At 34.2% G+C, this 24,585-nt stretch overlaps 1 protein-coding gene and 1 long non-coding RNA gene across 3 annotated transcripts in view; both read right to left on the bottom strand.

Moving 5' to 3' along the window:
* The window catches only part of LOC125062403, a 64,787-nt gene that overhangs the window by 19,732 nt on the left and 20,470 nt on the right, over positions 1–24,585 (bottom strand). The gene's annotated exons all lie outside the window — the stretch shown is intronic.
* On the bottom strand, positions 4,109–4,750 carry LOC125062405. The gene is made up of 2 exons (XR_007119263.1): positions 4,605–4,750; positions 4,109–4,449 (listed from the first exon to the last, which is right to left on the bottom strand). It is a non-coding gene; the product is annotated as an uncharacterized LOC125062405 (long non-coding RNA).

Below are 24,585 nucleotides of genomic sequence, written 5' to 3'. Positions count from 1 at the left end.
ATAATTGCATTTCCCGGATAGGCAATAGGGAGCTACGGCTAGAGGACCGATAATTGTTTCGTGGAAAAGCTCGTATGCGAAGCTTCCACAAATTATTTGGGCATATAATTAATTTAGACTATCATCAAATAATATTTAACGGCAAAGGGAAGGGAACTCACAATATAAATACATTATGAGTATTTAAATCATTGCTCCGATTTATACCTTTGTCGCGCGTTCTAATTTAATTACGTTTCATAGAACAAATTTAATTACACTTTTAAGCTTGCAAAACACTCAGAAATAAGACATTTAGAGATTTTGCAAATATTATTTCAAGTAAGATATTTCGTGGTAATCAAATTAAAATGAATAAATAATTTTATTTATAGACTACTTACTTTAGTATTTTTTAACCTCTGATTTTTATGACATAAGACAACTTGTTTAAAAACATTCATTGTATATTTTCAGCGTTGTTTGAGAAAATTTAATCAATGGCTTGCATCACACTTTATCATATATCGTGCAATGTAATTAAGACTTGGTACAATATAATGGGCTATATAAGACGGCTTTAATTTTGAACTGTTTAAACTTAAATAATATTTTATGTATGATATCCAAGTTTATTATTTACAAAGGAAGGTTTCTGCGAAGGCATAATTTACTTTACATACACGTGAGACTTAGATAAAATATAAAAGGCACTAATGTTTATGTATTTTATTTTTTATGTATTTTTTTACATTTAAGAGTTACTTCAGTTGCGGACTTGCAACTTTCTTGCAAGAACTAACTTGAGTTTGATATGAAAAAAAATTGTATGAGCATTTTATTTATTTGTTTACACTTCGTTAATTTATACAAAAACATACATATAAAAAATCCGGTTACATAAATTATTAGACAACGGGCGGCATTATCGCTAACAAGCGATTTCTTCCAGGCAACCCTAATATTGAAAAATAATAAAAAAATAAACACCTACAGAGGGTAATGAACAAGAAGTGCATAAACAAATAACAAAATAACCTGTAACACTACCTATAACTAAAATAAAGTAAAACAAAAATTTAAAAGCAAAGCAAAGCAAATTACGAGTCAGATGACAAATGCTCAAACAGAAGATTTTTAAATAAATTAAATACTGAGCTAGTCTTAGGAGAGGTAAGGAGTTTCAAAGCAGGATTCTTTGCACAGTAAAGGAGTGATAGAATTTTTATTAATTTCAATGTGAAGCTTCCAATTTCGGGCTTGTTAAAATAAATACTAGATGCGCCCTGCACCTCCGTAAACCGAGGATGTGATTTAACTACCAGGCGCCACTGGCAGCTTGGTGTATTATTAGGAACGACACATCACTTGCCAGCGCAAAAATGTTCAGTGATTATTCAATACACAGGAAAAATCTATTTTTTAAACAACACGGCGGTACAAAAATAAACTAACACTGCCTTATTTTCAGAAGCACTTTCCACGTATTAAACTAACATGAACCATTTAAATGAAGTTAAGCTTTTGATACAAAGCTTTTCCCGGTACTAACTCGGCTTTTCCCTATAATTTAGTTAAGGGCAGTAAGCAACTTTATAAATAATAACATGCACGTTATTTAATATTCCGTTAAACGAATGGAAAATGGGCAATTACGTTTTGCAATAACCGAATATCTTTTTAATTAATTAATTCTTAAAAGCACTACTACAGGTTCCTGAAATACAGTTCACACAACATCAGGTTCGTTTGTTATGTAATTGAAATAGTGATTATTTCTTCTCGTCCATTCATATGTAAATTATGAAACATTACATTTTTTTAATGACGTTTATACGTGTTCATATTGTTACTAATATGAATCGTATTTTGATTAATGATATGGTGGACACAGTATTCGAAGTAAATTTTACTTACGCTTATTTAACATTTTAATATAAATTTCCAACAGAAATCGACTCCTATTTACAGATCAATGCATCTTTGAGCGATTTCCGAAGATGGAAATGAATATAATACGTGCTTATTACAACAATAAAACGATGCTGAAAAAGGATTTTAAGTTAGAAATGAAATCAATTTAAATCGCTTGCAATCACGATTATTATTATACGCTATTATGAAAGGAATAATTGTTAATGCTCTTACAATAGAAACAGTAAGCTTTGACTTTATCATTCAATATAAATGTTCTATCAATTAGAATGATACTAATAATTCAGTGGCGCTACAGCAAAGTTGATGCACGCATATAAAATAAAATGCATTTGTCTAGTGTATTTTTAGAAATATTAAGATCAGACTCTAGTTGTATGTTTCGTATCTGATAATCAGTACACTCACGTAGGGGAGCGCGGGGCTTGTTGTAACAGGGGTAAATAGTAACAGACCTTTTTCAATAGGAATTTGAATTTTTTTCACGTTTTTTTTTTACCTAATCTTAAACTTATAACGTGCCACGCCACTTTACCACAGTCAGGGTCCCACCAGACGGCGTAGTGAGTGGGTGTGTGCAAACGCTTTATTGTTGACAGGTAACCTATAATTTTACTTCCGTAAATTTTTGGTTAGTTTTACTATTCTCGTAGCTTTGAAGTTTTATGTATTTTATTTTATGCTAAAATATAACTATTTATGATGATGTGTAACAGTTTTCGAGTTTACTAAGTTGATTTAATAGTTATCGTGATAAATATTAAGAACTATATCTAGGGGCTAGTTGTAACAAAACCTCGGGGTTTGTTGTAACATGTTACAATTTGCCCCCAGATTGCTGTAATTTACTGACGACCGATGTTTATTTTTCCCCGGCTAAAATACTCAGAGATGTTCATTCGCGGCGGACCTCATGATTGCATTGGAGCTGGCAATCCTTCAGGGTGGATGACTGAAAAAGAATTCTTGATTTTTATAGATCATTTTATCAAACACGCGAAACCTACCAAGAAAGAGCCAGTTCTGTTACTGCTCGATAATCATGGCTCACAATATTAATAATATTGCAGTTGTCGAAAAAGCCAAAGAAAACAATGTTATCATGTTATCGTTTCCCCCCCATTGCTCCCACAATTTGCAACTTATGGTTGTAGGAGTCTATGGCCCTACAACCATTTAAAAACCACGTGAACAGAGCACACTCTATGCAGAGCACTGCATGGATGTATAATAATCCAGAAAAAACGATGGCAATTTATGACATCCGAAGTGTAGTGAAGGAGTCATTATCACTTGCCTTGAACCCTGCAAATATTATCAGTGGATTTATATTTTCCAAGATAGTGCATTTGCGCCCTCTTATGTTACTGATCGTCCAGATCCTACAGAACAATCAGAAAATGTTCTAAATGAAAGTGAGAATTTATCGTTGACTCTTGAACATCCATCCAACTATTTATTAGATGGATGGACTTCTGCTCCTGAAGTGGGTATCAGCACAACAGAAATATACGCCACATTGAAACTGCGAACAAAACAACTCCAAGTTGCTCTGGTCAAAATCAGTTTTCCCAATGAAAGATTATACCATTACCTACTAAAGGCGCCACCACGAAAAACAAATATAATTTGCAGACGCAAAAATAACTCTCCTATTCTGACAGATACGCCTGAAAAAGAAGCTTTGAGAGTGGAATATGAAGAAAAGATGAAGAAAAAGCAAAAAAAGATGACAAAGAAAAGCGAAAGGGGCAAGGAAAAGTTAAAAAAAACTGCGAAAAATAAAGATTGAAAGCGTCACATTTTTGTTTTTACGTTTGTTACAACTAGCCCCAACCACGGGGTAAGTTGTAACACTTCCCTTTTTTCAAAAAAATCATAATTGTGAGATAGTTACCTGTAGATTTGATAATATTTCGATTCGACTTCATAGATAAATAGTTAGAGTATCGATCAAAGTTTATTTGGTAGTAATTTAGACAATACACTTCATGATATTCAATTATTTGTTAAAATTGTTACAACTAGCCCCTCGCTCCCCTACAACTGACCGTGAGCTAGTCGTAAACGTAGCGTTATATTAAAAAAAGTACGCGCGTACAAAGTACACATGTCAGAAGTGAAACTTATTTGAAAATTAATTATTGAGTAACCTGCCCAAATCCCATAATTTAACATTTCCGGTCTTTCTATATTAACCCTAGAAAGATAATCATATTTTGTAATACGGAAAAGATAATCATGCGTAAAATTTACGCAAGAATTTGAATTAGTTGTAGGTCTAGGTTTAATAGTTTATTTTAATGAATTGTATGTTATTATATATACACATATATTAGAATAATTAATACTGCAGATAATTTTTTAAACTCCTTTTATTTTTACTTAAAAAAAAAGAAAACTTTAAACGTGGTCCGCTACTTCACTGTCGGTGTCCTCACACGGAAGCTCGTCATCACTTTTCATAAGAGCGGCCAGGATTTCGTGTTCGTTGAAATTGATACTCCCCATTGTGATATATATTTGCCTCAATATCTTTAGAAATGAAATTATAATATTAGTTATGATATAAAGTATTAAAACAGTACTAAAACTGTCATATAAGCCAAAATCATAAAAGTCACGATAAAGATAATCATGCGTAATTTTGACTCACGCGGTCGTTATATTTCAAAATCGGTGGCACTTACCTTATTGACACTTACGTCACGCGGCAGCTCTCAACGACGAATGAGATGTCCTAAACGCACAGCTATGGATTCGCGCTAATTAGAAAGATAGAGCAATTATTCGAAAACGCATGCGTAAATTTTACGCAGACTATCTTTCCAGGGTTAATGAATGATACTAAGGCTAATTAAAAAGTGAACTAAAATAAGTTGTTGTTATGTATATAGAAATAGCACCATTCATTTGGTAACTATTACCAAATAATATAACAAATTCATTATTATCATAACTACTAACTTAAGTCCACATTTTATAAAATAGCCAACTGGGTTTTAGTAAAAAAAGGTCTTGGTTCTGTGCACTTATAAAAATACAAAACCAACAAAAAAAATGGTAATTTAGTTCCTAAATATATAATAATTGCACCACAATATTGTACTAGCACATCTTTATTAACTTTTGGTACACAGACTTCTGTAAGTTCGCGCGATTAGTTATTTGATGGAACTTACATGAAGCCGGTTGCAGACCGAAAACTAAGCTATGCCAAGCAAGCTAGGCTAAGCTAAGCTAGAAATAAATAGCGTGCACACCAACAGCTAAGCCAAAGCTTAGTGTGGCGAAGGATGTGCAAAGGGTGTGCGGGGTAGCGGGAGGGGCTTAGCTTAGCTCGTGTAGCTGCGCATCGGCATACACAACTTACTTAGCTTCGCATATTTTAGTTAGCTCACATAGCTTAGTTCGCATAGTTTGCGGTCTGCAGACAAGTATGGAAAACTGCGTCAGCTATGCGAGATAAGCTAAACTAACTTAGCTTAGCTCTTGGTCTGCAACCCGTATAAATCTTAGAATATGAGATAACAACGCTTGAAGACTGAATGCAACTGCAAAATTTAGTGATTGGCGCGTCAATAACCCAATGATTCACAAATGAAGCGCTAAGGCTGAGTACCGCACGTCACAATATCTTGGATTTTGACATTTTGACAGTTTACGTTTCTGAATCTTACCTTAAGAGAAATTCATTTTCGCTTAGGAGTTCTAAACATACTAATGTTATAAAAACATACAATATAAGGTGGAAATACAAATAACATAGTGCAGCCATATAGCTACAATATTTTTTTCTGATGATTTCCATGATGTCTTTTCTTCATGGAACATTACGATCAAGCCTAACTTAAGACTGATAAGTAATTTAAGTCTAACCTAATTTACTAAAAAGGATTTTTATCATAAAGAAGTGTCCAATAACACTACTTACAGCCTCTATTAGCGGTAAGAGTCTCTGTTTTTGTGTTCTATTTTTTCATTTACCTGTGTGCGTATTTAACACTCGCACGTACAGTAAAGTGATATATGAGTGAGAAAACCGGCATGCCTCAGACATAAAAGAACTCGACGGCGTGTGTCAGGCACAGAAGGCTGATCACTTAGAATCACAAAACAGACACAGAAATCTGAGGTTTAGACCTAAAAGGTTGTGGTACGACTGAGTTTTTAAAAAAAAAACGGCAACATTTTTTAACAACAAATACTTTTGTGTACGTCATTTTTGTAAGTTTTTGTATTTATAAAAAGGTACACAGAAACGTTTATTTGGTCTCAAATTCCATGCGAATTCAAATTATTGTGAAGCTTGTTTTTTGTAATTATCGAATACGTCGCTTTGGTGTTTTGTTTTTGGTTGAATTCACATCCAATACCGGATATTTGGATCCGTCATACCACATGATAATTTGGAATATATCACATAGCGTAGATTTCTCTTGCCTTTGAGATTGCAGCTAGGTATATGATTCAAATTTGTTCTGGTCTCAGTACTTCGAATTAGCCGTTTGATATTCTGCAAATGGCCGCAAAGTTAATGGCTTTCTCGTTCGTTTAGAAATCCGATAGATAGTTAGATAAATATGAGCTACGATCATTTATAAAATAACTAATTAAATAAGGTATAATATAAAAATACTTATTGCAGGTTGAATTTTATGTGTTTTTATGAAATATATATTAATACATTACCTTAACTAAGCATCAATTAAAAAAAAAACTTCAGAGACAAGAGATTTTTCAAAAATTTCATTACTATCCGTATATTTAGAAAAGTATAGATAGGTTTTATTCTAATTATGGAGCACATTTGCTTGTATATATTAAAATTTCTTAATTTACGTAGGGTGGTGTAAGTAATTCATTTTGTAATATTGAGTTGAAAACCGCAAACCTCAAGAAACGCGGCTAAAGCTGGTTAATATTCAATTTCACTTTAGACATCAGCAATTTATTAAACAGAAAAGAAACTGGAGACTCCAATACCTACACAACAATGTAGCAACCTTTGCCTACCTAGCTACGGCGTAGACTTGATAACTCCGTAGCACTTTTTAGCGTTATATTTATACATTATTAGTAGAAGTGGTAAGAGTTTAATAAGTTCTTCTTATACGATGGGCGTTTGACAGTGCGGTTGTGGTTGACACTTTGGAGTACCTATTCTCTTGACAACCCAGCACCCTTCATCAAGGACAGCGGCTTTTCTTGTGCATTTCTGGAGATAATAGTTTAGAGCGTATTTATTTGATAGTAAATAAGACTTGTCGTCTGCGTACCTAAAGACACTGATATTAATTTATCCAATGGCAATTCTGTTCTCCCTGTATTTTTTTTTAAAAGACAATTCACACCAATTGACCTAGTCCCATGCTAAGCTGGTGAAGCTTGTGTTATGGGTACTAGGCAACGGATATACATATACATTATAGATAGATAGACATATAAATACATATTTAAACATCCAAGACCGAAGCACAACACCAAATGCTCATCACATCGATGTTCGTCTCAGCCGGGGATGGAACCCGGGACCCATGGTTTCGCAGTCAGGGGTACTAACCACTAGACTAATGAGTCGTCAAGGTCTTCTAAGGTTATTCACATGATAAGTACAGTATAGACGTCAAACAAAAGTAATATTAATACTATTATACAACCTTGGCGTAATCCAGGATAGAGATCCAGTAAATTTTACCCGAATGCATCTCGTCATCGTCAATTCTGACGGTGGCTAAACAATCTTCAGTCTTTTCAAATGTGGACTTAGTTGTTAGGTGTCCCCATAACTAAAAGCGTTTCCCACAGATTTGGCCATTTAACGGAATCAAACGCCTTATAGAAGTCAACAAAGCATATGTAAATTGGCTGGTTGAATTTCCGAGCGTTTCCAAAAATTTGGCGTACACTTAATATTTGCCTCATGTACCTATATTCCTTTTTTATTTACGAATCCAACCTGTTCGGGAGCAATTTTTTTGATCAGACGGTTATTGCTTCTAACTTTGCTATAGCCTTTTTTGTACAGGTACAGTAATAAAGTGAGTCCAATATAGCGGGCCCTGTTTGTCAAACCTTGTTGCACAAGTTTAAAAATATATTTATAGCTATAGATTATTAACATATTTAATAGCTGATCTTATCTCGTCCAGTTCTCTTTCATCAGGTCCAGCTTCAAAATGAGCAAAATTGCGCAAGAACTGACAATATTTCTTATTCGAGTTACATATAGAATCTATCTAGTCACTAGTTTGCCTCAGTTTTAATTTTTTAGTATAAATTATAAGAACATGTGATTTTCTTGAATCAATTAGGAGCTATTGATGTGAAAGTGCGCAATGTTTAATGAGTAATTTAAATAATTTCTAGCCATAATAATTTATTCCATACAATTTTGGTTTCAGTCTGACACTTGAAAATACATTAGCATTTTAAAAGTATCAAATCATTCTTACGGCAATTTTGAATGCTCTACACAACTATGGAAGCACTGGACTGGAAATTTAACTAATCAAGCTAGAGTAAACAACAATAAAAACAATTCTTTATTTCTCCCAAATAATATTTGAAACAAACCGTACGATTACAATTAAGAAGGTATTGGGAGACTGGTTTCCAAGCTAGATAAGAACCTGTGATATGAATAACCAGGCTTACATTCCACAGCAAAGTCATACTGAGTCATAACAAAAAAGTACATATATGAGTAGGCAAACAAAATTTAAAGTTTCTAAAAAAGGAAAAAAAATCATATTAAAACAGTCAACTAGATTACTACAGAAATAAAGTTGTTAGAGAGAGAGAGAGAGAGAAAAGGAGAGAGAAAGAGATAGAGAAAGAGAGAGAGTGAGTATTTGGGAGGGTGTGTGAGTGGTTGTATCAGGCACAGTCTAGAGACCATGATATGAAGATTATTTGACTATTATTTTAATACATCTAGCAGATTTTCCGTTTGGTCGTAGTTCAAAGTAAGTAAAAGTTTATAGACTATTCGCTTTACACATTTTTTATTTTTGGGATATACATTCAGAGTTTGTTTAAGTTATAAAAGTAACCGCCCACAATAGAAAACGATCGCTGGGAAAAATTAGAAAAAGTTGGGGTTTTACAAACTCTATATTTGCGACGTTAAAATAGTTACTTGTAACTTCGAATGCCGACACCGAATGGGATTCCACCGTTTTATATATTAGCAAATAAACAGATACATCATTTTAATAAAATAAAAAAAAGTCAAACAAAATCCATCGTTAAATATTGGCTCTATCCTATCCAAATACATCAAAACGGTAAGAATTTTGTAAGCGATTTCAATATAGTGCTTTTAATATCACCTTGGTATCAAAAATTAAATCTGTATTAGTTGCCAGTCGCGTGTCACCCGGACGTCTTGGTATATATATAGTGGGTTGGAAGGTACAAATCAGTGGAACAGGGCAGAAATGTGTCTGCTGCATACCACTGGGTCTTTCCGAAACTTTTAAAATGCTGGAGGGGTGCATAAATAGACAAAGGTTGATAATTGTTGAGCGTAAGTTTTATTAAGTTTAGAATCCTCATTGTTACAATATTTTATGAACAAAATCCTTTTACAAAAAGCTCTTTGTTATTTCATATACTCTATAATGAAGTATAGCTTTTACCCTATCTCATTTTCAGTTTTGAGATTTATGTATAAGTATGACTTTAGTCAATAACCTTACTGTTCTCGTTAATTCATACAGCTATGCCCTGGGTTTATGAACAGGAATATCTCTTCCTAATGAATGCGTAGTGCCAATTAACACTTGCTCATTTAACAAAATTTAAAGCTCTTTACTATGCATTTACTATGCCAAACTGTATAAAATTTAGGAACATATTTATTAATGTACATATATGTACACTAGCCGTGTGGATTTTTCTATATTGGAAAAGATTCCGTCAATACTTCAGCACAATACCATTTTTCTCAAAGGAAAATTTTGCATTCAATGATTTTATTTACCGCAACATCCATATTCAGATACTAAAAGCCGCATACAAAAGATTTAATATGTAAAGTCCATCTACGTATACGAGAACCTACTTTACTTTGATTATATTGAACAGAAATTGAGCTTGCACAAAAGGCTTACAGAATACCAATAACGACTTTTGCTAAATTATACCCAATCTTTACCAACACACATCAATGATGTAGGTGGATGTGCTATACAAAAGCTACTGGTTAATCTCAAAGGAGATTACTACTGCGAGAATGTTCAGGATTCTAATTAATTTAAGTTAAGATCGGTTCGACAAATCAAGTAGTTCAAATAAATTGTCATATATATATCTTTACCGATACTATAAATAGAGAAAGTTTGTGTATTGAGTTTTTTAAAATTATTTACCAGTAGAGTTCAATTATTGGAGTATTGAAAGTTTCGGAAACCTTCGGGCTCTTTGATATAAAACTATATGTTTTTTTTTTATTGCTCATATTTTATGATTTATATGCTTAACCTAATCATTGAAAAATTATCAATCTCATTGCAATATTTAAACTACTCTTTAGCGTTGCAATTAGAAGTTTATTTTATGAATATGAATGTCAAACAAATAATAGGTAAATAATAATAAAATACCGGCGGCTAAACATTTATATTATCATACATATATTTCGTGCGAACAAAGACAGCGGAAACGTCTTATTCTAAATTAATTTTCTTTATATAATGATCACTAACATCCTGTCTTGCTTCGCACGACTGTCAATTTATTGTTTATATTAAATATAAAAAGAATGTATAACACACCCGCCTACGCAGCATTAAAACATTTAAGTAATTTTAGTTCTTTTAGTTCAGGTCAAAAAATAAAATTCCATACAATATTATTAGAGAGAACGTTCCGATGGCGTACCTTAAATACTGACGGATATACATGCGCTATGGGGCTCGGAAAATAGGTAATGCATTTCAATAGTCAAATCTTTTGTTAGGTTTTCTGGAGTGTTCTGTAGTACTCACGAGAGGATAATGGTATTAGATAGATAGCTAAATATGCCTCTTGATTATAGAGGACAAACCTTTGTTTTTAATTTATTTTATTATTATTTATTACTTAATGTCATGTCATGTGGAACATGATGGAATGGTTGCAGCTCCTTACAAGCATTGCTATTAAAAGAGCTGGCGGAAAGTTTATTGCCAGTTCTTCTCTTCCGTTCTAAGCCCTTGATTAGAGAACTGGCAGTATATGTAAAATTAAAAGCATTTCATACATATACATATTTATTTTTTGACGTTCATTGTACGTTGTGTTACCTATATGAACAAATGGTTTTGAATTTTGAATACACTTCATTGAGATCACTGTGCTCTTACCGAACTTCAATGTTTCTATACGCGATATTTAATATATATTTGTGACAACTTATATATTTATATAAAAATTAATTGTTGTTCGATTTTCTCGCAAAAACTCGAGAATGGCTGGACCGATTTGGCTAATTTTGATTTTGAAACATTTGTATAAGTACATGGAAAGTATAAACGGTGAGAATCGTGTATAATGTTTAATGTTTTCTAATATAAAATACATAAGCATACAAATATAATATTTTTCTGTAAAATATATAGTAATATACACTCGCGAGCAAGCAAATCGACTCAAGCGCTACCTCTGCATTCAAAGATTGTTTTAAGTGAAAGTATACAACATTTTAATAAAAATGATATGTCATTTGAAAGCTTGAAACTTAAGCTTTAAAAAAAACATCAACACGATTAAATAAAACAACTACCAACATGGTAATTTGCGCAATTAGGGCGTATGGGACAAATTACTCACTACGCTACCAGCCAGTTGCGCTACCCTCTACCCCTATAAAACCCCCGTTACCCTTCAATCCTTATCAGTCGCTTATCAACAGTTGACCGATACACGTCTCCGCAACCTGCACTCATTGTGTTCAAGAAACCATGGATACCACACCTGAAGAAGCCGCTCAAGTTTTTGCCTTATTGCAACAAGGACTCAGTCAGCGAGCAGTCGCTTCCCAGCTTCACTTGAGTCAGTCTGCTGTATCCCGAATATACAGACGATAGACAAGAGACTGGAGCATTCACTCGGAGACCAACAACCAGCCGCCACCGTTGTACTTCTGAACGAGACGACCGTTTCATTGTCTCAACCTCCCTGCGAAATCGGCACCTTACGGGTGTCGACGTGCAGGGCGAGCTGAGACGTGTTCGAGGTATAGCTGTCAGCGAGTGGATAGTAAGAAGATATCTGAAGGAAGCCAACCTGACTTCAAAAAGGCCTGCAACGAGCCCCAAATTAACTGCAGGCCACCGGCAAACTCGGCTACAGTTTGCTCGAGAGCATCTTAACTGGAGCATTGGGCAATGGCGGTCGATCCTGTTCACTGACGAGTGCAGGATGTGTCTGCATGGCAGTGACAGAAGAGGCCGGGTCTACAGGCGTCCGGGAGAGCGATTTTCCCAATGCTGAGTCGCAGAAATCGTTGCCTATGGTGGCGGTTGTTGCATGATGTGGACTGGTATCTTGTTGGAGGGTAAAACCCAGTTCGTTTTCGTGCCTGGAGTAGGCCGAAGAGCAGGACTAACACCTGATGGGTACATCACAAATATTCTACTGGAACATGTTGTGCCCTACGCAGGATTTGTTGACGAAGACTTCATCCTAATGCATGACAATGCTCGATGCACACAGCGCGCGTTACTCAGCATTTTATTCGAGAAGTCGATTTGCGCACAATGGACTGGCTTGCGCTCAGTCCAGACATAAATCCCGTCGAGCATTTATGGGATGAGCTCAAACAAAGGGTACGAGCAAGAAATCCAGCCCATTCGAGCCTTAAAGAATTGAAGGCAGCTTTGTTAGAGGAGTGGGAAGGTATTCCTCAAGACACCGTCAAAAAATTTATAAGGTCGATGAAGAACCGAATACGGGCTGAATAAGGGCTAGGGGGGGTAATACCAAATAGTGAACCAATAAATGTTATACTCTTTAAGAAAAATAATCGATCTTTATTTGTCAATTCTGAACACAACTCCTTTACTCAAAATTGCCATTTTCCCCCCCATTTAAGTTCAGACACCAATAATAAAAAAAAGGATACATGGTTATTAATAATGATGTTAATGATGAAGTTTTAAGCTTTTAAATGACATATAATTTTTATTAAAATGTTTTATACTTTCACTTAAAACAATATTTGAATGCAGAGGTAGCGCTTGAGTCGATTTGTTTGCTCGCGAGTGTAGTAGATAGAAGGTTGATATCAAATGTCGTTGAGGTTTTTATTGACTGTTAGTAAATGAGTTTAGTATTTTTTGTGGATTCGAGAATCGTTATATTTACAACTTGTAGATGTTTTTGAAGTTATACTTCTTTAGGCGCGTTATGAAAAAAGTGAAATTTTACGATGAGCGCGTACCGTGACACAAAATTAACAGAATGAAGTTGCCCACGGAAGATGCTACGGCATTGGACATAATTTAAAAACAACATTCGAATAATTATAGAATTTATGTTACACTTAATGTAAGAGAATAATAATAAATATTTATTTATTTAATTTTTCAAATGTAAACTGAACTTTATTGACTATAATGACTCCTTTTCCAGTCTTTGATTTTTTAATTGTAATTAATGATTTGCATGCAATCAAAAGCTATTTTTAAAAATGCCAAAGAAGTATATAATAGCTTCTTAAGCGCGTACATAAGTACACGCACCCTTTTTTTTTTATAACAACATGTGTGCAGGACTACATCTTTGAGGTCCGCTAGACGCAGGATAAAAAGACTTATTCAACATAAGAAATATTCTCTCCGGCGTTTTTATTAGGTTTCGCATATGATTAATACATTTTGTAGATCCTCTTCATCTCTTGTAAAAAGGCAAAATAAACGTCGCTAATACTAAAATATTATGTACAATAATTACCCATTTTTTTATAGTGAATTATTTAGTCATCGAGCAAATCATAATATTCAAAAAGCATATTGTTCTGCGAAAATGCATCATAAAAAGTATTTGCTTCGGATGTGAAACATTATTGATTGTTCTTGAAATTTATTTTTGACTACAAAGAGCTCTCAAAATCGTTACAATTGCCGGTGGAAACGTGAGTTATATATATTCCGTGCTTTTTGTTGACATGTTTACTATTTTTATAGCAAAAAATAAGTTTCCATTTTTATATCTTCTTTTAAATTTATATACCACGCTGTTATCGCTACGAATAAGATTACAAGTAATTGTTTTGGCTTATTACAAGAAAAAATAGCACAAGTCACTCCTTAAATAACAACCTGTTTTAGTAATAAAACATTAGTCGAAGCTACTTAACTTACTTTTGTTACAATCCAGCAATAGAAGTAATAGAAGGCGTTTTCTCTGGGAGATACGACTTATAACGAATTATAGAAAGAGTATACTCCTTCCTCAAAGGCCGGCAACGCACCCACTAAAATAGGTGTCCATGGACTGTGATGACTACCCTTATTGGACGTCACATAGGTTCCCTTATATATACTATAAAAAAATTATAAACTGGTGTTACACCCATTTGACAAAGTTAAAATCTCGTAGCATGTACAATTTTCAGTGAACTGCCGCGTACCTCTCGCAAAACCTGAAAGTACTAGGTTTCAATATCAGGGCGACACAACAAAGCACACACTCACATTGCAAAAAGGCTCAAGAGTGGTATTGGTATTCTTTCCTTTCCATTCGACCCTACGTCGAATTACAAAGTACATCAGGGGCCAGCTGGTTCCATATAGTAGTGGTGCGCGGCAAATAGTACCTTAGAATATTCTCAAATTGTGGGACGACGAACGTCGAGGTGATACTTGTTTAATTACGTATTCTCTTTATTGACATCCGATATGGAAACTAAGCTGCAGGTATTAGACCCAACGTGCTTACCATTAAGTGGTTAGGGGACTTAAAACAAGTATTTTTATATACATATTTGTAACAAAAAGTTGATTCATTTCAAAAGTAAAATGTAACATTGGCTATACATTCAAATGTTATGAAAAATAAATAACCAGCGGTGCGCTGTGAGGACGCTAGTTATATATAACCTAACTTTTACATGGTATCATTCAAAAAGGTATACATATACACAATAACACCTGTACGATTTCCAATGAATCCCTAACAAATGCGATTCTATTCAATTCATTCCCCGCATCCTGAATATAGCTGAAACAAAGTAATATATATTTTACTCCCATACCAGGCGATGTGTGGAAAAACAGGGAATATTGTTTGGCACATGAACACCACAAAAATGAAAGCAACGAAAACTAAAATAAAGTTTAATTGGAAACAATTCATGAAACACTGCACTTTCGGGAAAATAAACCCAGGCTTTTCAACGATTTGCAAACAAAATAACATTTTTATATTTTTATTTTTATTGCAAAATCTATAATATTTACTATTTGCTCACGATTTCGGTTCACGAGTACCAAAGTTTGTTATTGAGCACAGCTGTAATATCTTCAAAACGTCTACAGACAAGAACTAATTCAGTTTATTACACTCTCACTTTCCTTTACAGCGTATATAAAGGAACGAATATGTATAGTAATGTTCGGCCATATAATGAGCAGAGGCGATGAACTTGGAGAAACTGATCGTGGTTGGTAACACGGAAGGCAAAAGATTACGTGGCCGTCCACCAATCAGATGTACCGATCAAGTGAAAGACTCATCGTCCTCAAAACTGTACACTATCATAAGAGAGGCGATAGACAGAAATCGGTGCGAACAGATAGTCCACTCCAGATGCTTCGTTGAGCTGCCGATTAAAACAAACGAATGTTAGAACCGTGTAAATACACCAATGATATTTTTATGACTACGGGTGTAACGACAAATATCGACGACGACGAAAGTAGATGGCTTTGACGGGTTTTAAAAGAGACTGAAGGCATGCCTCACGACGTTTTCCGTCACCGACTGTGCATCAATGGACCGAGAAAGTCCATTGGTGCACAGTCGGACTCCAAATAAAGGGAAGTTGCACGTTGAAACCACTAGGCTAACACTATAGCTAGCAAATTAAATAGAATAATTATAGTATAATAGCTTTAAGAATGGACAATGTTGCTATTCGTTTTTGTCCTTCATGCAAACACATCTTTTAAATGATCAGTAACATCTGAGTCAAACCTAATAATAATAAATCAATGTGACAAGAAAGTCGTACATAATATTAATGAATTACAAAGAACGGCCCAATCTGCCATGTCAAACTAAAACTAATAATAAGTTTATTCATATAGATAATCAAGTACACTTATGAACGTCAACAGAAAAGATGTTAAATTGATTCTAAATGTACATTTATAATGTAAAGTAAATTTATTAATTTATTCTAAGTCAGTTTATTAAAACATTTTTGAATGGCGATGCTGAATGATGGACCCACAACCATTTTGAATCCCTCAGTAGATACAGGAAATATTTTTACTAAGCCCATCGTCGGAGAATGATTATTGAATTACGGCAATTAACAATAGTAACTAGCTTTGTGTGGTAAGACTATTCTTACCCCTATAGTGACATTAAGCTTTGTAATAAGTTACACAAAGCGTTACAAACATATATAATTGACACAATAGCAGTTCGGACAGCCAGTACGTTAATTGTATCGAAGGACAATCGAATATTGCCGTGACGACGGAACAATAGACACATCTAGATGCTACAACCCTATCTGCTCCTGATTTTCACAGACGTACCAATAAATAGACTATATATATATCGTGCTAGTCAAATCGTAAATTCAGTTGAATTTGCTTACATCGAAAACACGTGCACTCGTTACATACACGTTATTACGGAGCAGTACTGACCAAAGATTGATTTTGCGAATACGAATTTATAACGCAAATCACCACTGAGTCCACTGAAAACGGATTAGATGCCAGCAAAGGCTACTTGTTAGTAAGGGCAAATATCCGTTAATCTTTATAGTGAAAACGGTAGATAAAAACTAATAAATTTGAGCGGAATAACTCAAACTATTAATTTGACTTTTGTATTGATTTTAATACATAAACAATTAATATTTCTTGCTCGCTTGTTGCTAAAGAGTTATTTTAACAGTCGTGATAGCACAAGAACCTAATCAGAATGAGCATCACACACAAAACAACATATTTATTATATTTCTCCACGAATCCATACCACCTTCGGTGACAAACATAAAAGCGCCTTTACAGATTTCATCTCCAAGTTTTCAAATAAAGTATTACAAACGAAGAGAACTTTGACGGAAAGAAAAATTAAGAAAATTACGTGGAATGTTAGAGAAGAAACCTTAACAACGATTTATACTTCGTCGTGCATTTGAAAATGGAACTAGAAATTCATAGAACTGCACGTAATACTACTAGTAAAGTATACATTGTTTTGTTTAAAAATTTAATCTGCTTTATTATAATAAATCTAAGTAGATGCATTTTTCTTTGATCAGCCGGATTCGATACGGTATACCTTCAACGAACAAGTATTATTGTATTGCAGACAAATAAAATATCTATTGTAGCGCTATTGAGAATTGAAAGTACGACAACTTTATGAAAAGCGAGATAAAGCTAAGCATGACTTCCGTAGATCAAGTTCAATACGTTATTGCCACACGGAAGGCTTCGAGTACTTCAAACTCGACTCTGAATATTTCCCAGCGGTCTGCACAAATCGACAAATATTTTTACAATGTTAATAGGACACACATGTAGCTAGGTGATTTGGTAAGTTAAAACAATGTCAAAAACGCATAAGGTTCAAGTATTACGTAATGAATTTGGGGGGGATCCCCTTTGTAAAACGTTACGATGCGGGGCCGGGATTGAATTACGCGTTATTGTTAATATTATTTTCGACTTTCCAGTACTAAGAGTCACTAGGTTGTCACGAAACGTTTTACTATACATGGGTACAGAAAAACGCATAAGGGAGCGTTACATGGGTCTGGGGAAGTCAATAATCTCCAAAGTAGGGTGACGTAATACTTGAACGCTGCCTAATGACAGAGAGATGTAAATGACCATTGGCTGATTAATCCGCTTACCGAGTAGGATTACAGACTACAGTCACATCCGTACATATAATACCGGCCTTATTCCAGCATAATATTCAAAACTGGGACAAAAATATATTTCTTTGTTTTGGTGCGAAATTAAATATAACTGACTCCAAAATGCTTCTAACCTGTTATCAGTACATTTTTGTATGAAAATGTGTGTCAGTCACAGCCGATATTATGATTTCGATACAACAAGTACAAATGTGATTAGTTTAAAATATGTGTGACTGTAAACCTTTGCGGGCGCACACGTAAAAGTCATCATATTCTTCGCGGTAGGTCAACCATCAAAGATTAAATATCTGCCAGTTCTCAAATCAAGGGCGTAGTCGTACGGGCAAAACGGACGAGATCTGGCCAGAGACTATGGAGCGTATCCCTTGTATATGTACCCGACCCAGTTTTTTCTGGGTCCACCACAATGGATTACGACCAGCTACGCCTTAGAAGAGAGCTTGTTTTGTCAGTGTATTTATGGGTCGGTTTCATAATCTAGATATAATGGAGAAACTGGGTCTACGGGTACCAAGTTAAAACCTGAGGAGTAAGTCTCAACTTGTGGATGTACCGCGCGCACACTCCAACTCGGTTAGCGAAGCGCCTCTCACGCGAGCAATACAAATAATAAACAGAATTTCTATCGAGGTAGATATATTTGTTAGTTGGTTCACAAGAGTTGCTTGGTATATAATATACCTATAATAGTTATAAGATCTAGGTATATATTATATATTTTGTTATTCAAGATTTTTCTAAGGAACTGGAAAGGAAGGAAATATATATACATATATAAAATGTATACAATCTCGCTACGCTTACTGGTGAACCTTAACTTAAAGTTTGTGTTATTATTATTTTTATAGTGCAATGATTGTAATTTAGATTTATTATACAAAACATCAAGTATTAAATCACGGTTCAAATATGGTTATTTCATATGAAACTCATATATTTACATATATTCGGAGCATCGGACCTTTGACTGACTATTTATTCAATTCTGCCCGGCATTTATTTAAAGTTACAACATCAATGTTTATTTAATACAGAGATCGTCAAAGCCAATGCACAGGGACAGTGAAAAGATGTTGATTTAAGTTTAATTACGTTTTAAATTTCGACATTTTTAATATTTTGATGACAATTAAATTCATTAAATTCCTAACATATCTTCCTCTTTCCCTACCTCTAAGTCTCGGAAATCTAAAGTTTTAGATTTGTATAAATATGAACAAGACTTAAAAATTACGCACTCACTTTTTTTTAAATTATTCCCGGTACTTTGAGGAAGTTTTTTATGGAAAGAAAAATTTGAATAATTGATAAGGTTAATTTTCTGTACCACTTAGGTAGTTATTCCGGAAAAGGCAACAGTCAATATGGGGAAGTATAGCAAAATGTTCCATATGTTTCAAAAAGGTAGGTTAATTAATTAATTAAAAAAATCATATTAAGACGAAAAGTTTGCGGGGGCCATTTATTAATATATCTTAATTGTAATCTTGTATATAGCCAGGAGCTTACCTCATACCATTACTTCTAATAACGATTCATATTGTGTACAAATGAAGTTTCCAACTCCATGTCATAGCAACATAAATATCTTAATAATTAATCTATACTAATATTATAAAGAGGAAACATTTGCGTTTCTGTATGTATGTTGGTAATGTTTTTACACAAAAACTACTGTACCGATCTTTAAAAAAAAATCACCATTAGAAAGCTTCATCTTCGCTGACATAGGCTATATTACATTTAAAAATAATATAAATTAAAAATGCAATAATATAAGACAAATAATTATCCATAAAAAATCTGTCACCGCGTGCGCTGTGGAAACTATTGATGATAGAACAAAAAAATGTTGTACAGTATTTCAGAACGTATCAATACCTACAAAAAGAATGTTTTACCCATGAGCAAATGTATGTTGGCCTATGCCGAGTCGGAACTCCAAAACCTGCAATTACATATTTTGCTGACACAAAACCAAACTACGTCAAATGTTGTGTATAGGGAAGTTATATCTATCTATACGTATATATATATATGTCTTCTCTAATGTTATAGAAGAAAGTTGAGCATTTTGAATTTTTGTTTTTATTTTTAACAATTTATACGTATATAATAAGGCCACGACTGATTAAAATAATTATTTTATTACCTGTTGTATTTTTAAATTTACTAATGTCGGACATTCTACGTAAATTATGTAACAAATTTAAAAGTAGTAAATAATATATATATATTGATTAGATTGAGCAGTGTTGGCCTAGTGCCTTCAGCGTGCGACTCTCATCCCTGAGGTCGTAGGTTCGATCCCCGGCTGTGCACCAATGTACCTACTTTCTTTCTATGTGCGCGTTTAACATTCGCTAGAACGGTGAAGGAAAACATCCGGAAACCGGCATGCCTTAGACCCTAAAAGTCAACGGCGTGCGTCAGGCACAGAAGGCAGATCACCTACTTATTAGATTACCAAATGATCATGAAATTATGATAACAAAAATATCGTCACGTAGAACATTGTCGGATTTGAAAATAATCCAAAATACACTTTTTGACGTAATATTTATTACGGCTACACAAAAAAATTGCATGTGTTTTATCAAATTAATCAGTCGGTAAAGTGACGGATTTGATAGAAACATGTGATGTTTCAAGAAAACTGTGTAATTTAATGTTATTATTATGTTTCAAAACAATTTTCATAATAACAGAATATGAATTAAAATAGTTATTACAAAAACTAACATGATTATATTATTTTGAAATGGCTGCCCTGTAAAGTTTACTATTTGTCATATCCGTCACTATTCTACGACTATGACTATCGTCGATATATCTATCTATAGTCCGACTTAGTAGACTTCTCACTACCACGAGATCGGTATCTACACGATTGAAACACACAATAACAAATACAGTATAAGCATGTGTTGATATAACGTCAAACTGTATTATATAATTATTGGATAATTAACCACCAAACTCACTAATTATATTATCGACCGCGTAACATACGCTTAACTGAGTTATATTATCAGTGAGTACTCTTCCTGAGGGCCTTTAATTAAAACTACTTTGAGAGAGTATTGACACGCTATCCCAAAATTGTATAGAAAATGTAGCTCGCGTTTGAACCCGTGTCTAATACAATGCGAATCCGTGTGGCGTTAATACTTTGTCTTTCGTTTGTAACAAGTTCGGCAGTTTGAACTTAGCAGTAAAATAAACAATGTGAGTCGTAAAAATTATAAAATGGATCATATAATAAATATGGTGTGCAGTGAAATAGCTAAATGGGCAGTTACGAGTGATCATCCTTAACCTAACCTAAAACTACCGAACTTCCACTTATTTACTAGTCTGCTACGTATTTTTAGTACCGAATTGTTTTTTTTATGTAAGAGGAGACAAACGGGCAGGAGGCTCACCTATGTACACTCACATTGCCAGAAGGCTCACAAGTGCCTTGGCGGAATCAAGAATTCGTACGCTCTCTTGTTGAAGAACATAAGTCGAATTGGTTGGAAATATTAAGAGGGGAGCTGGTTCCACACAGGGGTGGTGCGCAGCAAAATTATTGAATAAAAAACGCTCACAACTGAGGTGATACGGATGGTATTTTGTATTCTGCCTTGACGGCCGATAATGAAACTCAGCTGCAGGTATTAGACCGAACAACTGTCAGTCTATCTGAACACTCTCCATGGCAAATGCGGTAGAAGATGCAGAGAGACCCCACATCTCTACGCAACGCCAAGGGTTCAAGCCGCACGGAAAGTGACTGGTCGTTGACCGCGTTGGCGATTCAAATTGCTCCAGCTTTGAGGTGAAAACAGTACTCCATGTGGGGCCGAACTTGCGCTTTATAAAGTTTCAGGCGGTGGCCAGGAATGAAGTACAGTCTCGCCTTGCTTGAGCACACCAAGCTGTTTGGAAGGCTACTTAAGCCTTCTTTTCCAAATGACCGCAAAACTGAACGTCATTCGTTATGTCAACGCCCAGTATTGTTTTTTTATAACAGTCTATGTTTTACTAGTACACAAATTTACCAGCAATAAAAAACGGCCTGTTGATTTTTTCAACTTATCATAATAACTTCTCCTAAATTTTAAATCAATTTTTAATCAAACAGCTCAAAACATTAGTTTCCATATGTTTTAGACATACTTTAAAAAAGGTTTAGTAAGGCGAAAACGTAAACTAAACACGGTTCCTCTGCCCGCCGTCGTAGACGACGACAAGAATCTATTTACTGCGACAAATTATATTATAACTATGTTACACAACAAAATTATATTGAGCACTGAAATGGCTCATTTTAACAAAGGATATTGATACATATACAGGGTTGTCAAAAAGTCGTGGATCAAACGCAAATAACGGATAGATGAGGTCATCAGCTGCAAAAAATTGTTCTACGGGAGGTCTCTAAGCTCAACCCCTGCAGAGTTATAATTTATTTTGCGTTTTATAAGAAAATTGACTTTTTTGACTAATTCTTATTAAAATTCGAAAAACGATGTGAATCGACATTTTGGCCACCCTGTACAGGTATATACAGGTAATATATAAGACTACAGAGATAAAACAAAAACAAAGAACCATTGAAATGTAAGCGTTTTATTACAGTGTAGTTCAATTTATTGAAGAAATACGCATAGATAATACATTTACTTATATTACATTAACTATTTAACAAACATTGGATTAATGCAAACTAAAAAGAAACAGTAAGACCCTCCAGTTTTTAATCTATTACTATAAAGAGAATATGCAAAACTGCCTCGGGGTAGAATGTATCGTATTATCTCTGTGTTACAAAGATACGTCTTATTAAAATTATGAAATATCAGTTTTAAACTATATTTATGCAACATTTCATTGAATCGAAAGCTCAATATTTATCTAGCTTATATACCTAATCGCTGCTACGAACTAACAACCACGTAGCCGATTAAGTAAAACAAATTCTAAGACTAGATACAACTGAGACGAGAGAAATAATATTTGTTTAGGATAAAAGAAGTATTATAATTTAAAGTCCTCATGTATAAGTTAAGTATAACACTTAGTTTCCATACTTGAATGTGAGTCTAGCTTAAGTAAAAGCGATACTTACCTACGCACAGATGGCTGTTGCCAATAATCATTTAAATAGTTAGACTACTTCCTGGATGTGTAGTTTTATATATATTATTTGTATAAAAATGAGTGCAAAGACTTGCTATTAACATAGGTCATCAAGAGAAGAGCGTACCAATTAAATGGCCGGCAACGCACTTGCGAAATTTCTCGCAATAGCAGTGTCCATGGGCAGCGGTATCACCTTAAAAAAACCTATAGGATGCCGCTCTCTCTTCTACGTAAATGACAATCTGTCAGACTTTTCACCTGTTTGACTTTAGTTATGGCATTGTTACGCAGAACACAATGGTCATAAAACTAGTACTTTGGTACTCACAAAGTAGTATGATATGATTTATTAGCAGAGAATTTCAATTAAATTTTATTAAATCCGTGACAATCAATCGAACTAATCAACAGAAATTATTCCTCTCGAAATATACGGGAATTCGTTTCAATTCTATGCCGATTTAAAAGCCATTTTCAATATCAAACACAATAGAAATGTATATTATTATTAAAGCTTTATTAATACATATTAGTATTAGTTAAGTTAGTATGAATTTTAAACAAAATTTATTTTTAAATTTTTAGTGGTCTAGTTTTTGTGTGGCCCCTTTTAGGGTAAAAGCCTCCGCCATATTTTTCCATTTCTCTTTGATCTGAGCAACATTCATCCAGTTTTCGCTAGTTCTATAATGCCATCAGTCCATCTTTTCCTTTGTCGTCCTATACATCTCTTTCCAGTATGTCCAGTCCATTTCGTTATTTCTAGTGTGCATCTTTTATCCCGCGCTCTAGCAATATGACCTGCCCATTTCCATTTCAGCCTTAGAGCTTGTTCAGCATGAAATTTATATGTCATGTGGAACATGGTTTAATGGTTGCAGCTCCTTACAAACGTTATGTAAAAAAAAAACTGGCGATTAAAAAGAGTGGCGGAGAGTTTATAGCCAGTTCTTCTCTTCCGTTCTACGCCCTTGATTTGAGAACTGGCACTAAATGTAAAATTAGAAGCATTAATATGTATTTATTTACTGACAAGTCATTAGTGTACTATGTGTTACCAACGTGATTAAATGATTTTTGAATTTTGAATTTATTAGAGAACTATAATTCGTACATATACAACTGATTGAGGTCTGTTAACCTTGCGTTGAGTATGGGTTTAAACGATCAGTTTTGGACAAAGATCAATAGTTTCATGCCAGATCTTATAGTGGACTTCTTTAAAGTGGTAGTAAATTTATATTTAGAAGCAATATTTTTTGACGGTTATATGTTATATATAACATATTTTAATAAATGACTTGGCTATGTGCATACTGGAAATTAGACTTATGACCGCCAATACATTTTGAATTTACACGATAGTACAGTTTAGACGATAAGTACAGGCAAATAACTCCCCTACTCTCTACCCATTACAT

Source organism: Pieris napi, chromosome Z (assembly GCF_905475465.1).
Source record: "Pieris napi chromosome Z, ilPieNapi1.2, whole genome shotgun sequence".
Taxonomy (NCBI): Eukaryota; Metazoa; Arthropoda; class Insecta; order Lepidoptera; family Pieridae; genus Pieris; species Pieris napi.
Note: the sequence above shows the minus strand (reverse complement) of the source record. Positions and strands in the feature narration are given on the sequence as shown.